The 19,579-nt window shown below is 44.7% G+C and overlaps 7 non-coding genes across 7 annotated transcripts; 3 read left to right on the top strand and 4 right to left on the bottom strand.

Annotated features, from left to right (window-relative positions):
- Positions 1-525: 525 nt before the first annotated feature.
- trnas-aga (transfer RNA serine (anticodon AGA)) lies at positions 526-607 on the top strand. The gene has a single exon. It is a non-coding gene; the product is annotated as a tRNA-Ser (tRNA).
- A 769-nt stretch (positions 608-1,376) lies between these two features.
- trnai-aau (transfer RNA isoleucine (anticodon AAU)) lies at positions 1,377-1,450 on the bottom strand. The gene has a single exon. It is a non-coding gene; the product is annotated as a tRNA-Ile (tRNA).
- A 1,987-nt stretch (positions 1,451-3,437) lies between these two features.
- On the top strand, positions 3,438-3,519 carry trnas-aga (transfer RNA serine (anticodon AGA)). The gene has a single exon. It is a non-coding gene; the product is annotated as a tRNA-Ser (tRNA).
- Positions 3,520-4,294: 775 nt separating this feature from the next.
- Positions 4,295-4,368, bottom strand: trnai-aau (transfer RNA isoleucine (anticodon AAU)). Its single transcript has one exon. It is a non-coding gene; the product is annotated as a tRNA-Ile (tRNA).
- A 2,881-nt stretch (positions 4,369-7,249) lies between these two features.
- On the bottom strand, positions 7,250-7,323 carry trnai-aau (transfer RNA isoleucine (anticodon AAU)). The gene has a single exon. It is a non-coding gene; the product is annotated as a tRNA-Ile (tRNA).
- Positions 7,324-9,292: 1,969 nt separating this feature from the next.
- trnas-cga (transfer RNA serine (anticodon CGA)) lies at positions 9,293-9,374 on the top strand. The gene has a single exon. It is a non-coding gene; the product is annotated as a tRNA-Ser (tRNA).
- Positions 9,375-10,167: 793 nt separating this feature from the next.
- trnam-cau (transfer RNA methionine (anticodon CAU)) lies at positions 10,168-10,241 on the bottom strand. Its single transcript has one exon. It is a non-coding gene; the product is annotated as a tRNA-Met (tRNA).
- Positions 10,242-19,579: the final 9,338 nt, after the last annotated feature.

Below are 19,579 nucleotides of genomic sequence, written 5' to 3'. Positions count from 1 at the left end.
AACCGGCCCCAGTTCATCTTAAATTTTGGATCAATGATTGCGGGAGTTGCATCTTCAGTGAACAGAAAGATATTCTCGAAGGGCTCAATTCAAATTTGTCCACTGGTGATTCAGAAACGGCAAATGTCACCACCATGTGGGAGAGCCGGATTGGATTCCGAATCCGCACATACTCTAATATATCTGCATTAGTTTTGCGCATTCAAGAGCTCGTTTTCCTAAGGCGCCTTGAAGGGAGTTATTTTGGGATGTAAAGTTTGTGTTCCATCCAGTTCTGAGTGTATGGACAGATATAGAATGCTTGCAAATGCTTGTTTCAATCCATCCATGTGCTGTATCCGAATGAAAAGGACGTTAGACGACAGATGAAATTGAGCCGACATGGGGAAAGAAGACAGACGCATGACATCAGCAGAGAAATTAATCGCATTTGTATCCATCACAAGAGGTCAGCATCACTTCAAGGAGGCAGGCTGTAAGAATTATTGAGTGGGTATCAGTATGATTTCCGACGCGTTTGACCGTGTAGTCATGGCCGAGTGGTTAAGGCGATGGGCTAGAAATCCGTTGGGGTTTCCCCGCGCAGGTTCGAATCCTGCTGACTACGCATTTCTCATTTCCGTTTCACTGAGACTCGCTGGAAAGGATGGCATCTTCAATCATTTTTCCCTGTGGAATGGTTACATATCCCACCAATTTGCGTGAAGTTGATGCCGGTGCGCCTGTTCTCTCCAGATGTTTTCTCAACAAATTTGCACCTGGCAACTTCAGTTATTGACCTGCGCGGAGAGGGAGTATTTTGACTGTTTACTCTGTCGAAATCCCGTATCAGCTGGAATATCAGAGTTGGGACATCTTCCAATTTTCTATGTTCGACGTGGAACTACCCGAACGTCTCCAACACCGCCTCATAACGGACTTATTTTATCATTGTAAACCTCCCAGGCAGTGTCACCTGTCCCCTTCCTAATGTATTTTCTGAAGAGTGGTGACCAGCCAGCATCAGCCGTAAGGCTCCGTACTGAGGTCAAACTGCAGATGTGACCACCTGAGCATGTTCCCAGTGCTTTTATAAACGATTTCGTAGCCAAAGGAAGGACATTATGTCAGCACTCCGTTGTGAATTTAATGAGATGAAGCTCAATCTTTCACCGCCGGTCCACTCTTTCAAATGAAAACGCCTTTCCCGTCTCGTAACCTTCCACATTCGCCCTTTCGGTTTGTGGCACAGAAGTTTGAAAAGATGGACAATTTGTCAGAACGGTTGGAAGAAATTTTTCCAGTTTAAAAGTTGTCAAGGAGAATAAAAAGCTTCACATTGCCGGTGTGGAACAAGGGGAAGCGGATCAGCCTCTGCCGACGCGGGTAATCGCATGTGGCCAGTACGGGGATTGAACCCGCGACCTTGGCGTTATTAACACCAAGCTCTAACCACCTGAGCTAACCGGCCGACGTCGCAAACGAAGCCCACGATGAGCAACTGCGTTTTTCTATTGAGTTGCATCATTTAGTGCAGGAGTTTAAATTTTTCACTGCTGATCGCGCATCTTCAACCTGATGGAATGGCATTTTCGTTTTAAATGACTTTCATGGGATTTGGCTGGGGCAATCACAACGTGCATTTGATGTTCACCCCTCCCCCTCCCCCCCCCCCCCCCCCCCGCCTCCCCGGTTTTATTTGAAATATTTTTTTCTGCTAAAATAGTAAAATATGTTGCGAAATTCAGTCGGAATATTGTCAACATGTTGCCATTTTGCAGACTGGATGCATTTGCCATTTGTGAAATATTTGCTCCATCTGGAAGTCTGGCAGCCAGGGCTGCAAAATGGGGGCGTGTGTTCAAGCGCAGAATTAACCGGAATCCGTTCAATTTGATTTTTGCATCAATGATTCAGTGAACAGAAATATATTTCCAAAGGCTGTCATTCAACACGATTTAACGGTTCGAGGAATTCATCAAGATTTGAAAGGCTGAACAAAACACAGCCCAACTGCCCTTGTGATCGAACTCTTTCTATCAGTAACAGTCACATAGCAGCCCCATGTCACAGGTCCCGCTTCACACTGGGGAGAGCGAATTGGTATTTTATCTTTTGCTTGCACTCTCGTGCGGCGCTTCATAACGAGGCACACTGTGGGAATTGGAATGACATAAAAATGTGGAGAAAGCATCGTGCTCGTTGCGAGGGATATTATACGTTGCCTCACGGCGGCTCCTCAATGATGTTTCCATCCATGCTCGCTGAAGGAATTTCCTTTCGATCCCGGCTTTTTCGCTGTCATCAGCAACACATTAGACACCCTTCTGCCACATCTTAAAGACAATGTTTAGCGGTTAATGGGTTGAGCGTGACGACCAACTAACCGCCAGTTTCGAGATTTCCAGACGAATAGCTGTTCTTCTGAAAAAAACTCAGTATTTGCGTAAATTAGGTGTGAAGCGCATTATCAATTGGTGTGAAGCGATGTGTTGATCGGTTGAATGCAGTGCGTCAAAGTAAGCTGGTATGATTTCTTGCAACAAGGTTGGCTGACGTGAATATTGACAAAACATTGAAGCGAATGAGAGGAATGATCACAGTTGACATCCAGCTGAGCGGTCGTCCGTATGTGTTTCGCTGTAGAGCGGTCAAGGTTTGCTCAAATGTCACCGACCGATTTGTGGCACAGAAGTGTGAAAAGATGGACTATTTGACAGGATGGGAGGCAGACTTTTTCCCAGTTGAAAAATTGTCAACGGCATCGTGAGTGTACAGAAGGACGCGAAGCGACTCAGGCTGTTCGAAAAAGCCATTGCCACTGAGCATAACGTAAACCGGGCTCCACAGACAGAAGTAACCGCATTTGGACAGTACGAGGATTGAACCCTCAGTCGCAGCGTTATTAGCAACATGCTCCAGCCGTATAAACTAGCCGGCCCCAGTTCATCTTAAATTTTGGATCAATGATTGCGGGAGTTGCATCTTCAGTGAACAGAAAGATATTCTCGAAGGGCTCAATTCAAATTTGTCCACTGGTGATTCAGAAACGGCAAATGTCACCACCATTTGGGAGAGCCGGATTGGATTCCGAATCCGCACCTACTCTAATATATTTGCATTAGCTTTGCGCATTCAAGAGCTCGTTTTCCTTAGGCGCCTTGAAGGGAGCTATTTTGGGATGTCATGTTTGTGTTCTATCCAGTTCTGAGTGTATGGACAGATATAGAATGCGTGCAAATGTTCGTTTCAATCCACCCATGTGCTGTATCCGAATGAAAAGGACGTTAGACGACAGATGAAATTGAGCCGACATGGGGAAAGAAGACAGACGCATGACATCAGCAGAGAGATTAATCGCATTCGTATCCATCACAAGAGGTCAGCATCACTTCAAGGAGGCCAGCTATAAGAATTATTGAGTGGGTATCAGTATGATTTCTGACGCGTTTGAACGTGTAGTCATGGCCGAGTGGTTAAGGCGATGGACTAGAAATCCATTGGGGTCACCCCGCGCAGGTTCGATTCCTGCTGACTACGCATTTCCGTTTCACTACGACTCGCTGGAAAGGATGGCGTCTTCAATCACTTTTCCCTGTGGAATGGTGACATATCCCACCAATTTGCATGAAGTTGATGCCGGTCCGCCTGTTCTCTCCAGATGTTTTCTCAACAAATTTGCACCTGACAACTTCAGTTATTCACCTGCGCGGAGAGGGAGTATTTTGACTGTTTACTCTGTCGAAATCCCGTATCAGCTGAAATATCAGAGTTGGGACATCTTCCTATTTCCTATGTTCGACGTGGAACTCCCCGAACGTCTCCAACACCGCCTCATAACGGACTTACTTTATCATTGTAAACCTCCCAGGCAGTGTCACCTGTCCTCTTCCTAATGTCTTTTCTGAAGAGTGGTGACCAGCCAGCATCAGCCGTCAGGCTCCGTACTGAGGTCAAACTGCAGATGTGACCACCTGAGCATGATCCCAGTGCTTTTATAAACGATTTCGTAGCCAAATGAAGGACATTATGTCAGCACTCCGTTGTGAATTTAATGAGATGAAGCTCAATCTTTCTCCGCCGGTCCACTCTTTGCAATTTAAACTTTCCCGTCTCGTAACCTTCCACATTCGCCCTTTCGGTTTGTGGCACAGAAGTTTGAAAAGATGGGCAATTTGTCAGAACGGTTGGAAGAAATTTTTCCAGTTTAAAAGTTGTCAAGGAGAAAAAAAATGTGCACTTTGCCGGTCTGGAAGAACGCGACGCGGATCAGCCTCTGCCGACGAAAAGTTCGGCCCACACGGGTAATCGCATGTGGCCAGCACGGGGATTGAACCAGCGACCTTGGCGTTATTAGCATCACGCTCTAACCACCTGAGCTAACCAGCCGACGTCGCAAGCGATGCTCACGATGAGCAACTGCGTTTTTCTATTGAGTTGCATCATTCAGTGCAGAAGTTTAAATTTTTCACTGCTGACTGATCGCGCATCTTCAACCTGATGGAATGGCATTTTCGTTTTAAATGACTTTCATGGGATTTGGCCTCGGCAATCACAACGTGCATTTGATGTTCACCCCCCCCCCCCCACCCGTCCCACCAGCCCCCCCCCCCCCCCGTTTTATTTGAAATATTTTTTTCTGCTAAAATAGTAAAATATGTTGCGAAATTCAATCGGAACATTGTCAACATGGAGCCGTTTGGCAGAGTGGATGCATTTGCCATTAGTGGAATATTTGCTCCATCTTGAAGTCTGGCAGCCAGGGCTGCAAAATGGGGGCGTGTGTTTCAGCGCAGCATTAACCTGAATCATTTCAAGTTGAAATTTGAATCAATGATTCTGTGAGTTGCACCTTCAGTGAACAGAAATATATTCCCGAAAGGCTGTCATTCAACACGATTTAACGGTTCGAGTAATTCATCAAGTTTTGAAAGGCTGAACAAAACACAGCCCAACTGCCCTTGGGATCCACCTCTTTCTATCAGTAACAGTCACACAGCAGCCCCATGTCACAGGTCCCGGTAAACACTGGGGAGAGCTAACTGGTATTTAATCTTTTGCCTACAGTCTCGTGCGTGACTTCAGAACGAGGCACCCTGTGGGAATTGGAACGAGAATAAACTTGAAGAAAGCATCGTGCTCGTTGCCAGCGATATTATACGTTGCCTCACCGCTGCTCCTCAATGAAATTTCCATCCATGCTTGCTGAAGGAATTTTCTTCCGATCCAGACGTGTTTCGCTGTCATCAGCAACGCATGAGACACCCTTCTGCCACATCTTAAAGACAATGGTTAGCGGTTCATGTGTTGACCAGCGACCTGCCAGTTTCGAAATTTCTAGACGAATAGCTGTTCTTCTGAAAAAACTCAGTATTTGCGTAAATTAGGTGTGAAACGCATGATTGATTCGTGTGAAGCGATGTGTTGATCGGTTGAATACGGTGCTTCAAAGTAAGCTGGTATGACTTCTTGCAACATGGTTGGCTGACGTGATTATTGACAAAACATTGAAGCGAATGAGAGGAATGATCACAGTTGACATCCAGCTGACCGGTCGTCCGTATGTGTTTCGCTGCAGAGCGTTCAAGGTTTGCTCAAATGTCACCAACCGATTTGTGGCACAGAAGTGTGAAAAGATGGACAATTTGTCAGGATGGGAGGCCGACTTTTTTCCAGTTGAAAAATTGTCATCGGCATCGTGAGTGGACAGAAGTACGCGAAGCGACTCAGGCTGTTCGACAAAGCCATTGCCACTGAGCACAACGTAAGCCCGGGCTCCACAGACAGACGTAACCGCATTTGGACAGTACGAGGATTGAACCCTCAGTCGCAGCGTTATTAGCAACACGCTCCAGCCGTGTCAACTAACCGGCCCAGCTCAACTTAAATTTTGGATCAATGATTGCGGGAGTTGCATCTTCAGTGAACAGAAAGATATTCCCGAAGGGCTCAATTCAAATTTGTCCACTGGTGATTCAGAAACGGCAAATTTCACCACCACGTGGCAGAGCCGGATTGGATTCCGAATCCGCACATACTCTCATATATCTGCATTAGTTTTGCGCATTCAAAAGCACGTTTTCCTAACGCGCCCTGAAGGGAGCTATTTTGGGATGTAAAGTTTGTGTTCCATCTAGTTCTGAGTGTATGGACATATATAGAATGCTTGCAAATGTCTGTTTCAATCCACCCATGTGCTGTATCCGAATGAAAAGGACGTTAGACGACAGATGAAATTGAGCCGACATGGGGAAAGAAGACAGACGCATGACATCAGCAGAGAAATTAATCGTATTTGTATCCATCACAAGAGGTCAGCATCACTTCATGGAGGCCGGCTGTAAGAATTATTGAGTGGGTATCAGTATGATTTCTGACGCGTTTGGCCGTGTTGGCCTGGCCGAGTGTTTAAGGCGATGGGCTGGAAATCTATTGGTGTTTCCCCGCGCAGTTTCGAATCCTGCCAACTGCGCATTTCTCATTTCCGTGTCACGGCGACTCGTTGGAAAGGGTTGCATCTTCAATTGTTTTTCCCTGTGGAATGGTTACATATCCCACCGATTTGCGTGAAGTTGATGCCGATCCGCCTGTCCTCTCCAGATGTTTTCTCAACAAATTTGCACCGAACAACTTCAGTTGTTCTCCTGCGCGGAGAGGGAGTATTTTGACTGTTCACTCTGTCGAAATCCCGTATCATCTGGAAAATCACATTTGGGACATCTTCGAAGTTTCTATGTTCGACTTGGAACTACCCGAACGTCTCCAACACCGCCTCATAACGGACTTATTTTATCATTGTATACCTCCCAGGCAGTGTTACCTGTCCTCTTCCTAATGTCTTTTCTGAAGAGTGGTGACCAGCCAGCATCAGCCGTAAAGCTCCGTACTGAGGTCAAACTGCAGATGTTACCACCTGAGCATGATCCCAGTGCTTTCATAAACGATTTCGTAGCCAAATGAAGAACATTATGTCAGCACTCCGTTGTGAATTTAATTAGATGAAGCTCAATCTTTCTCCCCAGTCCACTCTTTGCAAAGAAAACACCTTTCCCGCCTTCCACATTCGTAACCTTCCACATTCGTCCTCCCGGTTTGTGGCACAGAAGTTTGGAAGATGGGCAATTTGCCAGAATGGTTGGAAGAAATTTTCCCAGTTTAGAAGTTATCAAGGAGAAAAAAAGCTGCACATTGCCATTGTGCAAGTGCGCGAAGTGAATCAGCCTGTGTCGACGAAAAGACGGCAGAAATTGCCAACATGGGCAATTGCATGCGGCCAGTATGGGGATTGAACCCTCGACCTTGGCGTTATTAGCACCACGCTCTAACCACCTGAGCTAACCGGCCGACGTCGCGTACAGGCCCCACGATGAGCCACTGCTTGTTTCTATTGAGTTCCATCATTAAGTGCGGAAGTTTACATTTTTGACTGCTGACTGATCGCGCATCTTCAACTGGATGGAATGGCATTTTCTTTTTAAATGACTTTCATGGCATTTGGCTGGGGCAATCACAACGTGCATTTGATGTGCACCCCACGGTTTTATTTGAAATATTTTGTTCTGCTAAAATCGTAAAATATGTTGCGAATTTCAGTCGGAATATTGTCAACATGGAGCCGTTTGGCAGACTGGATGCATTTGCCATTTGTGGAATATTTGCTCCATCTTGAAGTCTGGCAGCCAGGGCTGCAAAATGGGGGCGTGTGTTTCAGCGCAGAATTAACCTGAATCCTTTCAAGTTGAAATTTGAATCAATGATTCTGTGAGTTGCACCTTCAGTGAACAGAAATATATTCCCGAAAGGCTGTCATTCAACACGATTTAACGGTTCGAGTAATTCATCAAGTTTTGAAAGGCTGAACAAAACACAGCCCAACTGCCCTTGGGATCCACCTCTTTCTATCAGTAACAGTCACACAGCAGCCCCATGTCACAGGTACCGGTAAACACTGGGGAGAGCGAATTGGTATTTAATCTTTTGCTTACACTCTCGTGCGTGACTTCAGAACGAGGCACCCTGTGGGAATTGGAATGAGAATAAATTTGAAGAATGCATCGTGCTCGTTGCCAGCGATATTATACGTTGCCTCACCGCTGCTCCTCAATGAACTTTCCATCCATGCTTGCTGAAGGAATTTTCTTCCGATCCAGACGTGTTTCGCTGTCATCAGCAACACATGAGACACCCTTCTGCCACATCTTAAAGACAATGGTTAGCGGTTCATGTGTTGACCAGCGACCTGCCAGTTTCGAAATTTCCAGACGAACAGCTGTTCTTCTGAAAAAACTCAGTATTTGCGTAAATTAGGTGTGAAACGCATTATTGATTCGTGTGAAGCGATGTGTCGATCGGTTGAATGCAGTGCTTCAAAGTAAGCTGGTATGATTTGTTGTAACAAGGTTGGCTGACGTGAATATTGACAAAACATTGAAGCGAATGAGAGGAATGATCACAGTTGACATCCAGGTGACCGGTCGTCCGTATGTGATTCGCTGTAGAGCGGCCAAGGTTTCCTCAAATGTTACCGACAGATTTGTGGCACCGAAGTGTGAAAAGATGGACAATTTGTCAGGATGGGAGGCAGACTTTTACCCAGTTGAAAAATTGTCAACGGCATCGTGAGTGTACAGAAGTACGCGAAGCGACTCAGGCTGTTCGAAAAAGCTATTGCCACTGAGCATAACGTAACCCCGGGCTCCACAGACAGAGGTAACCTCATTTGGACAGTACGAGGATTGAACCCTCAGTCGCAGCGTTAATAGCAACACGTTCCAGCAGTATAAACTAACCGGCCCCAGCTCAGCTTAAATGTTTGATCAATAATTGCGTGAGTTGCATCTTCAGTGAACAGAAAGATATTCCCGAAGTGCTCAATTCAAATTTGTCCATTGGTGATTCAGAAACGGCAAATGTCACCACCATGTGGGAGAGCCGGATTGGATTCCGAATCCGCACATACTCTAATATATCTGCATTAGTTATGCGCATTCAAAAGCTTGTTTTCCTAACGCGCCTTGAAGGGAGCTATTTTGGGATGGAAAGTTTGTGTTCCATCTCGTTCTGAGCGTATGGATATATATGGAATGCATGAAAATGTTTGATTCAATCCACCCATGTGCTGTATCCGAATGAAAAGGACGTTAGACGACAGATGAAATTGAGCCGACATGGGGAAAGAAGACAGACGCATGACATCAGCAAAGAAATTAATTGCATTTGTATCCATCACAAGAGGTCAATATCACATCAAGGAGGCCGGGTGTAAGAATTATTGAGTGGATATCAGTATGATTTTTGACGAGTGCGGCCGTGTGTTGTCATGGCCGAGTGGTTAAGGCGATGGACTCGAAATCCATTGGGGGATCCCCGCGGAGCTTCGAATGCTGTTGACTACGCATTTCTCATTTCCGTTTCGCTGCGACTTGCTGGAAAGGATGGCATCTTCGATCATTTTTCCCTGTGGAATGGTTACATATCCCACCAATTTGCGTGAAGTTGTTGCCGGTCCGCCTGTCCTCTCCAGATGTTTTCTCAACAAATTTGCACCTGGCAACTTCAGTTATTCACCAGCGCGGAGAGGGAGTATTTTGACTGTTTACTCTGTCGAAATCCCGTATCAGCTGGAATATCAGAGTTGGGACATCTTCGAATTTTTTATGTTCGACGTGGAACTACCCGAACGTCTCCAACACCGCCTCATAACGGACCTATTTTATCATTGTAAACCTCCGAGGCAGTGTCACCTGTCCTCTTCCTAATGTCTTTTCTGAAGAGTGGTGACCAGCCAGCATCAGCCGTAAGGCTCCGTACTGAGGTCAAACTGCAGATGTGACCACCTGAGCATGTTCCCAGTGCTTTTATAAACGATTTCGTAGCCAAATGAAGGACATTATGTCAGCACTCCGTTGTGAATTTAATTAGATGACGCTCAATCTTTCTCCGCCGGTCTACTCTTTGCAATGAAAACTCCTTTCCCGTCTCGTAACCTTCCACATTCGCCCTTTCGGTTTGTGGCACAGAAGTTTGAAAAGATGGGCAATTTGTCAGAACGGTTGGAAGAAATTTTCCCAGTTTAAAAGTTGTCAAGGAGAAAAAAAAGCTGCACTTTGCCGGTGTGGAAGAACGCGATGCGGATCAGCCTCTGCCGACGAAAAGATGACAGGTTCTGCCCACACGGGTAATCGCATGTGGTCAGTACGGGGATTGAACCCGCGACCTTGGCGTTATGAGCACCATGCTCTAACCACCTGAACTAACCGGCCGACGTCGCAAACGAAGCCCACGATGAGCAACTTCGTTTTTCTATTGAGTTGCATCATTAAGTGCTGAAGTTTAAATTTTTCACTGCTGACTGATCGCGCATCTTCAACCTGATGGAATGGCACTTTCGTTTTAAATGACTTTCATGGGATTTGGCTGGGGCAATCACAACGTGCATTTGATGTTCAACCACCCCCCCCCCCCCGCCCCCCCCTCCACGCCCCGCCCCCCCCCCCCCCGGTTTTATTTGAAATATTTTTTTCTGCTAAAATAGTAAATTATGTTGCGAAATTCAGTCGGAATATTGTCAACATGTTGCCATTTTGCAGACTGGATGCATTTGCCATTTGTGGAATATTTGCTCCATCTGGAAGTCTGGCAGACAGGGCTGCAAAATGTGTGTTCAAGCGCAGAATTAACCGGAATCCGTTCAATTTGATTTTTGCATCAATGATTCTGTGAGTTGCACCTTCAGTGAACGGAAATATATTTCCAAAGGCTGTCATTCAACACGATTTAACGGTTCGAGTAATTCATCAGGATTTGAAAGGCTGAACAAAACACAGCCCAACTGCCCTTGTGATCCAACTCTTTCTATCAGTAAAAGTCACACAGCAGCCCCATGTCACAGGTCCCGCTTCACACAGGGGAGAGCGAATTGGTATTTTATCTTTTGCTTCCTCTCTCGTGCGACGCTTCATAACGAGGCACACTGTGGGAATTGGAATGACATAAAAATGTGGAGAAAGCATCGTGCTCGTTGCGAGGGATATTGCACGTTGCCTCACGGCGGCTCCTCAATGAAGTTTCCATCCATGCTTGCTGAAGGTATTTCCTTCGGATCCCGACTTTTTCGCTGTCATCAGCAACACATTAGACACCCTTCTGCCACATCTTAAAGACAATGTTTTGCGGTTAATGTGTTGAGCGTGACGACCAACTAACTGCCAGTTTCGAGATTTCCAGCCGAATAGCTGTTCTTCTGAAAAAACTCAGTATTTCCGTAAATTAGGTGTGAAGCGCATTATCAATTCGTGTGAAGCGATGTGTTGATCCGTTGAATGCAGTGCGTCAAAGTAAGCTGGTATGATTTCTTGCAACAAGGTTGGCTGACGTGAATATTGACAAAACATTGAAGCGAATGAGAGGAATGATCACAGTTGACATCCAGCTGACCGGTCGTCCGTCTGTGTTTCGCTGTAGAGCGGTCAAGGTTTGCTCAAATGTCACCGACCGATTTGTGGCACAGAAGTGTGAAAAGATGGACAGTTTGTCAGGATGGGAAGCAGACCTTTTCCCAGTTGAAAAATTGTCAACGGCATTGTGAGTGTACAGAAGTACGCGAAGCGACTCAGGCTGTTCGAAAAAGCCATTGCCACTGAGCAGAACGTAAACCGGGCTCCACAGACAGAGGTAACCGCATTTGGACAGTACGAGGATTGAACCCTCAGTCGCAGCGTTATTAGCAACATGCTCCAGCCGTATAAACTAACCGGCCCCAGTTCATCTTAAATTTTGGATCAATGATTGCGGGAGTTGCATCTTCAGTGAACAGAAAGATATTCCCGAAGGGCTCAATTCAAATTTGTCCACTGGTGATTCAGAAACGGCAAATGTCACCACCATGTGGGAGAGCCGGATTGGATTCCGAATCCGCACATACTCGAATATATCTGCATTAGTTTTGCGCATTCAAGAGCTCGTTTTCCTCAGGCGCCTTGAAGGCAGCTTTTTTGGGATGTAAAGTTTATGTTCCATCCAGTTCTGAGTGTATGGACAGATATAGAATGCATGCAAATGTTTGTTTCAATCCACCCATGTGCTGTATCCGAATGAAAAGGACGTTAGACGACAGGTGAAATTGAGCCGACATGGGGAAAGAAGACAGACGCATGACATCAGCAGAGAAATTAATCGCATTCGTATCCATCACAAGAGGTCAGCATCACTTCAAGGAGGCCGGCTATAAGAATTATTGAGTGGGTATTGTAAGGAATAATCATTAAGACAACATATATTGGAAGGAATAATTATTAGGACAAGTAGGAGATAATAATTAACATAGAAGAGATAATCACTACTTGAGTAGCTCTCATATATCACATATATTATTAAGCATACACCTGTACCCTTTTAATTGCACAATACCTTACCAGGTCAGTACACATGGATACTCACATAAATGAACATAAAGGCTGAAAGAAGTCAAGCAAACACACAGAAGCTGAAAGTAATTTCTTAAATAAACGTGAGAAAGTCAGACAACGGGAAAAAAGACTTGGCATAGCAGGATGCCCTACAATGGTTGAACAAACAACAACCTTGGCTGATTAGACAATAAACTTCAGATAAGAAGGCAAGATGTAACCACAGTGATATCATAGCACATTCATTAGTGACCAATCAGAAAGAAGGCAGATAACGTAGGTCTTGTAAACCATGGTGGCTAACGAAAAGTGGCCTTGGGGTCTGCAACAAAAAAACCTTGACTGTAAGATAAGAATGATGAAATATGAAGCTACATGTGGATAAAAAGGACTGTCAGAGCACTGGTTTTTTGGATTCATCTGGAAATCCCGGCTTTATTGAAATGTATTAGCTAATAAAGCCTTGCTGCCTGGAAGATCAAGACTCAGACTCTCTATTCTGATTGATGAACTCTTCTTGCCGTCCACGGGGAACCACGGCAAATCTGGCGCTTGCGAGCAGGGCAGAGTTGAGGTCGTCCGGTGACTCAACCCCGGAGGGATCGAGGGAGACTGTGGTCCGACCGGAACCGAGAAGTCCCCAGCTGGCCTTCTGTCAACAAGGTAAGCAGACTTGCATGCATGTAAATCCTTGTTGTCAGAAAGGGGTTTTCGAGGCCTGGCGCACCCGGTTCTCCACTGGTCCTGGATCTCACCTGCCCAAAAGATAACCTGCATTGGTAAAGTTAAAATTGTGTAAAATATTGAGAGACTGAGTCTGATCGGAAGGGTAAATTTTGCATGTAAAAAGCACGCTTTAGTTTTAGGTACTGTATTGTCCACGAATGGGTAAAAAGTGAGACGCTACAAAAACCGAACGCTAATTGATGCAATTAGGTTAGTCGAGCGGTTTGGAGCGGGCTTCCAGGTTACGACTTGCCCAAGGAGAGTAAGTGTAGGCAAGCCTGCCAGTCCAAACCTACCCAGGACCTCGGAGAGAGAGACGTCAGCCGAGAGGAAGGAGAGATCTAGGAGAGATTGGTCTCCTACCTGATATAGTAATTAAGGACCTACGTTGATCGCCGGAAGAAGAGAGGGGACAGGTAGTGAAATAAAGTAAAGGGGCTACAAGGAGAAGCCTGAAAAGGTTGATCTGGAATAGCGGTGTAAGCAGCTGTTGGTAAATGTGGAGTGTAAAGCAGGATCACGACAGTGATGAATCACGTAGGAATATTGCAGTAATAGATTTCTTAAGTAGTGGTGTTAACACACATTTTTTTGGAGAAGATCTAGTAAAAATAGATGGAGGAGGTTTTAGGGAGTGGTATGAGGGTGAGAGAAATGCCCTGCTAAGAAGAATAACTGAAGTAGTTAATTTGGAGGAAGTGAATAAGGAGTGGCCATATGTAAATTGGGACGAAATAATATACAAAAATTGGACGAGTGAAGCAGTAGAAGAAACATTGCCAGAATTAATAGAAGAAATCAGACCAAGTAAGGCTCTGTTCGAAATCAGTGAGCAAGTGGAGGCATATTATCCACTAGCAGAAGAAAAAGGATTATCACCAGGAGAGGGAAGAACAGGGAAGCAAATACTGAGACCACGGTTGGAAATACAGTTGTCAGTCAGGGAAGTGCAGTGGGAAGATAGTCCAAGGACAGAAAAAGGGAAAACAGTATATCGCATAAAAATAACAATAGTGCCAAATACCAACATATCAGAAAATATTAAGCCGCAAGGCAGTGCAAAGAAACAGAACATGCCATATCAAATTAAGACACCGGTGGAAATTCTGGGAGAAAAGTACCCAGCCCTGAAAGGAGACATAGCCCATATCTCCCAAAAATGGACCAAAAGAACAAGTAAATTAAACACACAGTGGCCAGAGGGAGGCACCTGGTGTACAGAAAGATGTGAGGATCAGAAAGGACTGGTAAAGAACTATAAACTAAGGGATAAATCACAAAAGAGAAATCAGAAAAGAAGAAAAGAATTGGAGATACTAACACTATTTGAAAAGGAAGGAAAAGAGAAAAAGCGCATATGGAAAATGCAAATGCCAGTTCAGATTCAGGAAAAGGAAAAATTGAAAGACCCAAATATAGCCCCGCCCCCTTATAAGGAAAACCAAGATTTTGCTGGGCTGTATCCAGTAATAAAGGGGACAGTGAATTTTGAGGGGGAATATGAAGAAAGGGACATGACCCGCGAACAATGGGCAAAGCAGGAGGTGGAAAGAAAGGTAAAAAGGGAAGAAGAAGGTGCTAAAGTGGAAGGAGAACTGGATAACATACGCCGTATGAGGCAAGAGTTAGAGGAAGAGTTGGTTCGGGTAATGGTGTTAAAATGGGCAAATAGAAAAATGGAGGAAGAACAGAGTAAAAAAGGTGAGGAGGCAGTGGACAGTGAGGCAAGGTGTGAAGAGGAGGAGGGTAAGGAAGAATGGGATGAAAAATGTAAATATAGCAAGGGAAGTGCAGGAAGAAAAGAAGCAAGACAGGGATACAATGGGTACCCCCGATGAAACTTATATGTGAAGAATTGGACGAGAAAGACTCCACCAGTTTGAGTGAGGAGGACGAAGAAAAGGTAAGAAACTTAAGAAAGTTAAGAAAGTCAAATCGAAGAAGGAGACCACCTACCAAGTTTGGAGAAATAGAATGGGAAGACCCAAAAGCATTCCCCGTAGTTGTAAAAGGAAATAGGACACAATACATTCCGTGGGCAGGACAGGAACTACCCAATTCAATTAGTGAATTACCAAATATCATGGATGGGGCTGGGAGGTGGATTGGACAGCTGGAGGCAGGAATGGTAGGAAAAAGAATGGCCCTAGGAGATATCAAAGCTCTCCTAACAAAAGTACTGGGAATGAATCAAATGGCTGAAGTCATGAGACTTGCTGGAATTCCTACTGCAGCACTCGATCCAAATGTGGATGGAGTGCTCATAGATGAATACCGCCCACTAATTTGGCGAGCACTAAGGGGATTGTACCCTAACCGTGTAGATCTGAAATCACTAAAAGGAGACCCACTGGGAGAGGAGGAAAATGCTGCAACATATGTTGAAAATCAGTTAAAAAGGTGGAGAAGGGACACAGAAAGAGACATCCTGACAGACCCCCTAACTAATGCCATGTTCCGAGCAGCCATCTTAGAAGGCCTACCAGCTTCAGCTAAGTCCAGATTGGATGAAGTAGTCGGCCTGGAATCACAAATTTACAGGGAATTTCTGGACTATGTTATCCACGCAGTAGAGAGACACCGTAAAGAGGAGAAGAATGCAGATAAACAATTAAAAGAAGTACACCGTAAGCTCCTGCAGGCGCAGTTAGAAGAAATAAAAGCTAAACAAAAGTCAAAAGAGGACCCCACCCCCAAGAAAATGGCACCCATAATAACTGAAGTGATTACTGAAGAAACCCCCAACCCAACACCAGAGAGGGGGGGAGAGGGATGTCAGCCTATTATAACCTATAACATCTCTGGTTTCCCGATGCACATGAACCAAGGGGGATTCAATCCAAATTATCAGACCACATATCTACCTCAAAATCAGAATAATTGGAACGGAAAAGGACAGGGACAGGGAAAAGCACCCTATCAGAACCAGAGGGGTCAAAACCAAGGATATAATCAAGGCCCCAGGCAGGGAGGACCACCTGGCCCTCCAGGGGTATGCTGGGGATGTGGGGAAACAGGACACATAAAAAGGAATTGTCCCCAAAACAGCTATAGACAAGGAGGTCAACAACAAATGAGTCAGCAAATGATGCAAGTGCCAACCAGTGACTGCCCAATGAGTCAGGGGCCAGTAAATCACCAGAGTTTCCTATAGGGAGGCCCAGAGAACCCCGAAATGGTAGGCCAGTATGTACAAATAACGGACACAGCAAATCAAGAACCTGTAATCAATGTTAGAATAGGGGGGGTTGAGATCCCCATGATGATAGATACAGGAGCTACTTGTACGTGCATACAAGAAAAATATGCAGGACACCTACCATTGTCAGGTCAGTTTGTAAAAACTATGGGGTTCTCGGGGAAAGCAGTATTGACTCAAATGACGATGCCGGTGCCTATCACCGTTGGAAACAAAACCACTCATGTGCCTGTGTTAGTATGCAATAAAACACCACTGAATTTGTTAGGCCGGGATGCAATCTTAGGGTTAGGGTTAAAATTAGAGTGTACAACTCAAGGAATTAATCTGACGGGCATGTACGTAATTAGGGTAAGGGGAGAAGAGTGGGCCAATGTATATTGGCTAGGGGACATAGAAGAACAAATTAAAAAGCAGGTATGGGAAATTTGGGGGACATTTGTAGAGGCCCAGATTCCAGACGCCGAATGGCCGAAAACTGAACTACATAGCACAATGATTTTTGATAAAATGCAACAGTCAGAGATACAGGAGAAGTGGAATAAAGAGGCAGGACAAGAACAGGAAATAAATTCAGACAGCATTTTAATCGGACCAGAGGGAGCAGCCCTCACAATTAGAAAGAATGAATGGGTCAGAAAATGGTTCTCAGTGCCTGAGACAGAACCACATGTAACGCTAAAGGTGAATCCTGATTACAGACCAAAGGATTTGGGACTTATGACGTTTAGGGCACAGGAACTGGAATTTATTAAAGCAAACAATGAGAATATTTGGATGTCGACTGACGGACAAATGATGAAAATATCTGTTAATGCAAGGATGACTGGAAGACCAAAAGAGGTAAAAATAGAGTTAAAAGATAAAGATGTAGAGCAAGAATGGAGAGCAAAGTTAGAAAAAGATTTAGATTCTCTCCCTGAGGAATTGTGGTCAAAGAACGACACAGATGTAGGCAAAGTTAAAACAGCTACCCCAGTCGAAGTAAAATTGAAGCCAGGATGTCAAGGACCTTGTAAACCACAATATCCAATCAAGGCAGAAGCAGTAAAAGGCATAAGAGAAACAATCAGAGGATTAGTAGACGCAGGGGTGTTAAAAGAAACCCGAAGTAAATGTAACACACCCTTATTACCAGTTAAAAAGGCAGATGGGGAAAAGTGGAGGTTAGTACACGACCTGAGAGCAGTTAATGAAGTAGTTGAAAATGTGCCAGTAGAAGTCCCTAACCCCTACACCTTATTGACTAACATACCGTCTGAAAGCAGATGGTTTACAGTAATATACTTATGCTCAGCGTTTTTCAGTGTGCCCTTGGCACAAGCGAGTCAGTACTTATTTGCTTTCAAGTACGAGGGAAAACAGTACACATACAATAGAATGCCACAAGGATTCAAACACTCCCCACATGTATTCAACCAAGTGTTGAGAGCAGATTTGGCAGGGATACAACTAGAAGGAACACTGATACAATATGTGGATGACTTGTTGTTGTGTACAGAAACAAAGGAACAATGTAGGGAAGAAAGATTAAAACTGCTGGAAAAACTGGCGAAAGGAGGACATAAAGTGTCAAGAAAGAAATTACAGTTCTGTCAAAGAAAAGTAGAATACCTTGGAAGGGAAAGAACTGTTGGACAAAAAAGAATAGCTCACCGGCAGATAGAAGCAGTATTGAAAATCCCAAAACCACAGACAGTGAGACAGATGATGACATTCTTAGGAATGACAGGATTTAGTTCAGAATGGATAGAAAACTATGCAGAAAAAACACAAGCGTTAAGGAAAATAATGAAAGAGGCCGGATGTGAGGAGTTAAAAGCGATCTTGATATGGGACAGGGAGGCCTCAGAGGCATTTGATAACATGAAACAAGAGATGGTGCAAGCACCAGCACTGATGCTGCCTTCGTATGATAAACCCTTTGACCTTTTTGTTAGCAACAGGGAAACAGGATTCGCAACTGCTGTGTTAATGCAGGACAGGTGTAAAGGAAGAAAGAAACAAGCAATAGCTTATTATAGCACCAAGTTAGATGATGTGGCCCTGGGGTACCCTCCATGTTATCAGGGTTTGGCAGCTGCTTGGTGGGCTTACGAAAAAGCAGCTACCATCACAATGGGATATTTAATAAACATACATGTACACCACAAAGTAGCTGAATTGATTGAGCAAGGAAAATTTGTGCTGACACCTGCTAGGATCCATCATTATCGAATGCTAACCACATTTCCAGATATCACAATAATAAAGTGCAACAGAGTAAATCCAGCTGATTACATGCCATTACCTCATGAAGGAGAAGAACATGAATGCTTAAGAGAAGCAAAAACATTTATGAAACTGAGAGAAGACTTAAGAGCAGAGGGACTAGTGACAGAAGAGAAGAGGACACTGTATGTAGATGGCTCATGTTACAGGGATCACTTGGGAAACCACGCAGGCTATGCCATAGTTGAACAAAGACCAGGAGGCCTTGAAGTTATAGAAGCAGAAAAATGTGAACAGCCCTGTTCGGCCCAACTAGCAGAACTTAAGGCACTAACCAGAGCATGTGAATTAGCAAAAGGGGAGGCAGTAGAAGTGTATACAGATTCGGCTTATGCACATGGAGTGTGTCATCTGTTTGGATCAATCTGGAAACAGAGAGGCTTTATGAAAAGTAGTGGGGGACGAATACAGCATGAAAGTCAAATAAAAGCCTTAATACAAGCTATGATGGGCCCAAAAGAATTGGCCATAATCAAATGTCAGGCACACAAGAAAGGAAAAGATAATGTGACTAAAGGAAATGCAAATGCTGACAAAGCAGCCAAAGAAGTAGCAGGATGTGCATTAACTACAATAGCTCCAGTAGAAATAGCAGAACCACATCCAGGACCAGGGGTAGGGAGTATCATTCCCCAGCCCACGTTAGATGACGTAATACAATTACAGGAGGACGCTGGAATAGCTGAGAAGACCATGTGGAAAGAAAGGGGAGCGATACAAGGACAGCAGGATAGACTGTGGCGAAATGGAGAGGGGATGGTAATAGCACCCACAGCATTACTAACCTTACTGATAAGTGAGGCACATGGAGTTGACCACTGTGCAAGAGGAGAAGTGATCAGGAAGATTAAGAAGGAAGGGTTTTGGTCACCATACTTACAGAGTTCCATTGATTACATGTTAAGTCAATGTGAGGTGTGTGCGCAGAACAATATCAGGAAAAGCATAACTGCCCCAATAGGACATATACCCATTCCTGAGGGACCATTTAAACACC

Source organism: Mustelus asterias, chromosome 30 (assembly GCF_964213995.1).
Source record: "Mustelus asterias chromosome 30, sMusAst1.hap1.1, whole genome shotgun sequence".
Lineage (NCBI taxonomy): Eukaryota > Metazoa > Chordata > Chondrichthyes > Carcharhiniformes > Triakidae > Mustelus > Mustelus asterias.
Note: the sequence above shows the minus strand (reverse complement) of the source record. Positions and strands in the feature narration are given on the sequence as shown.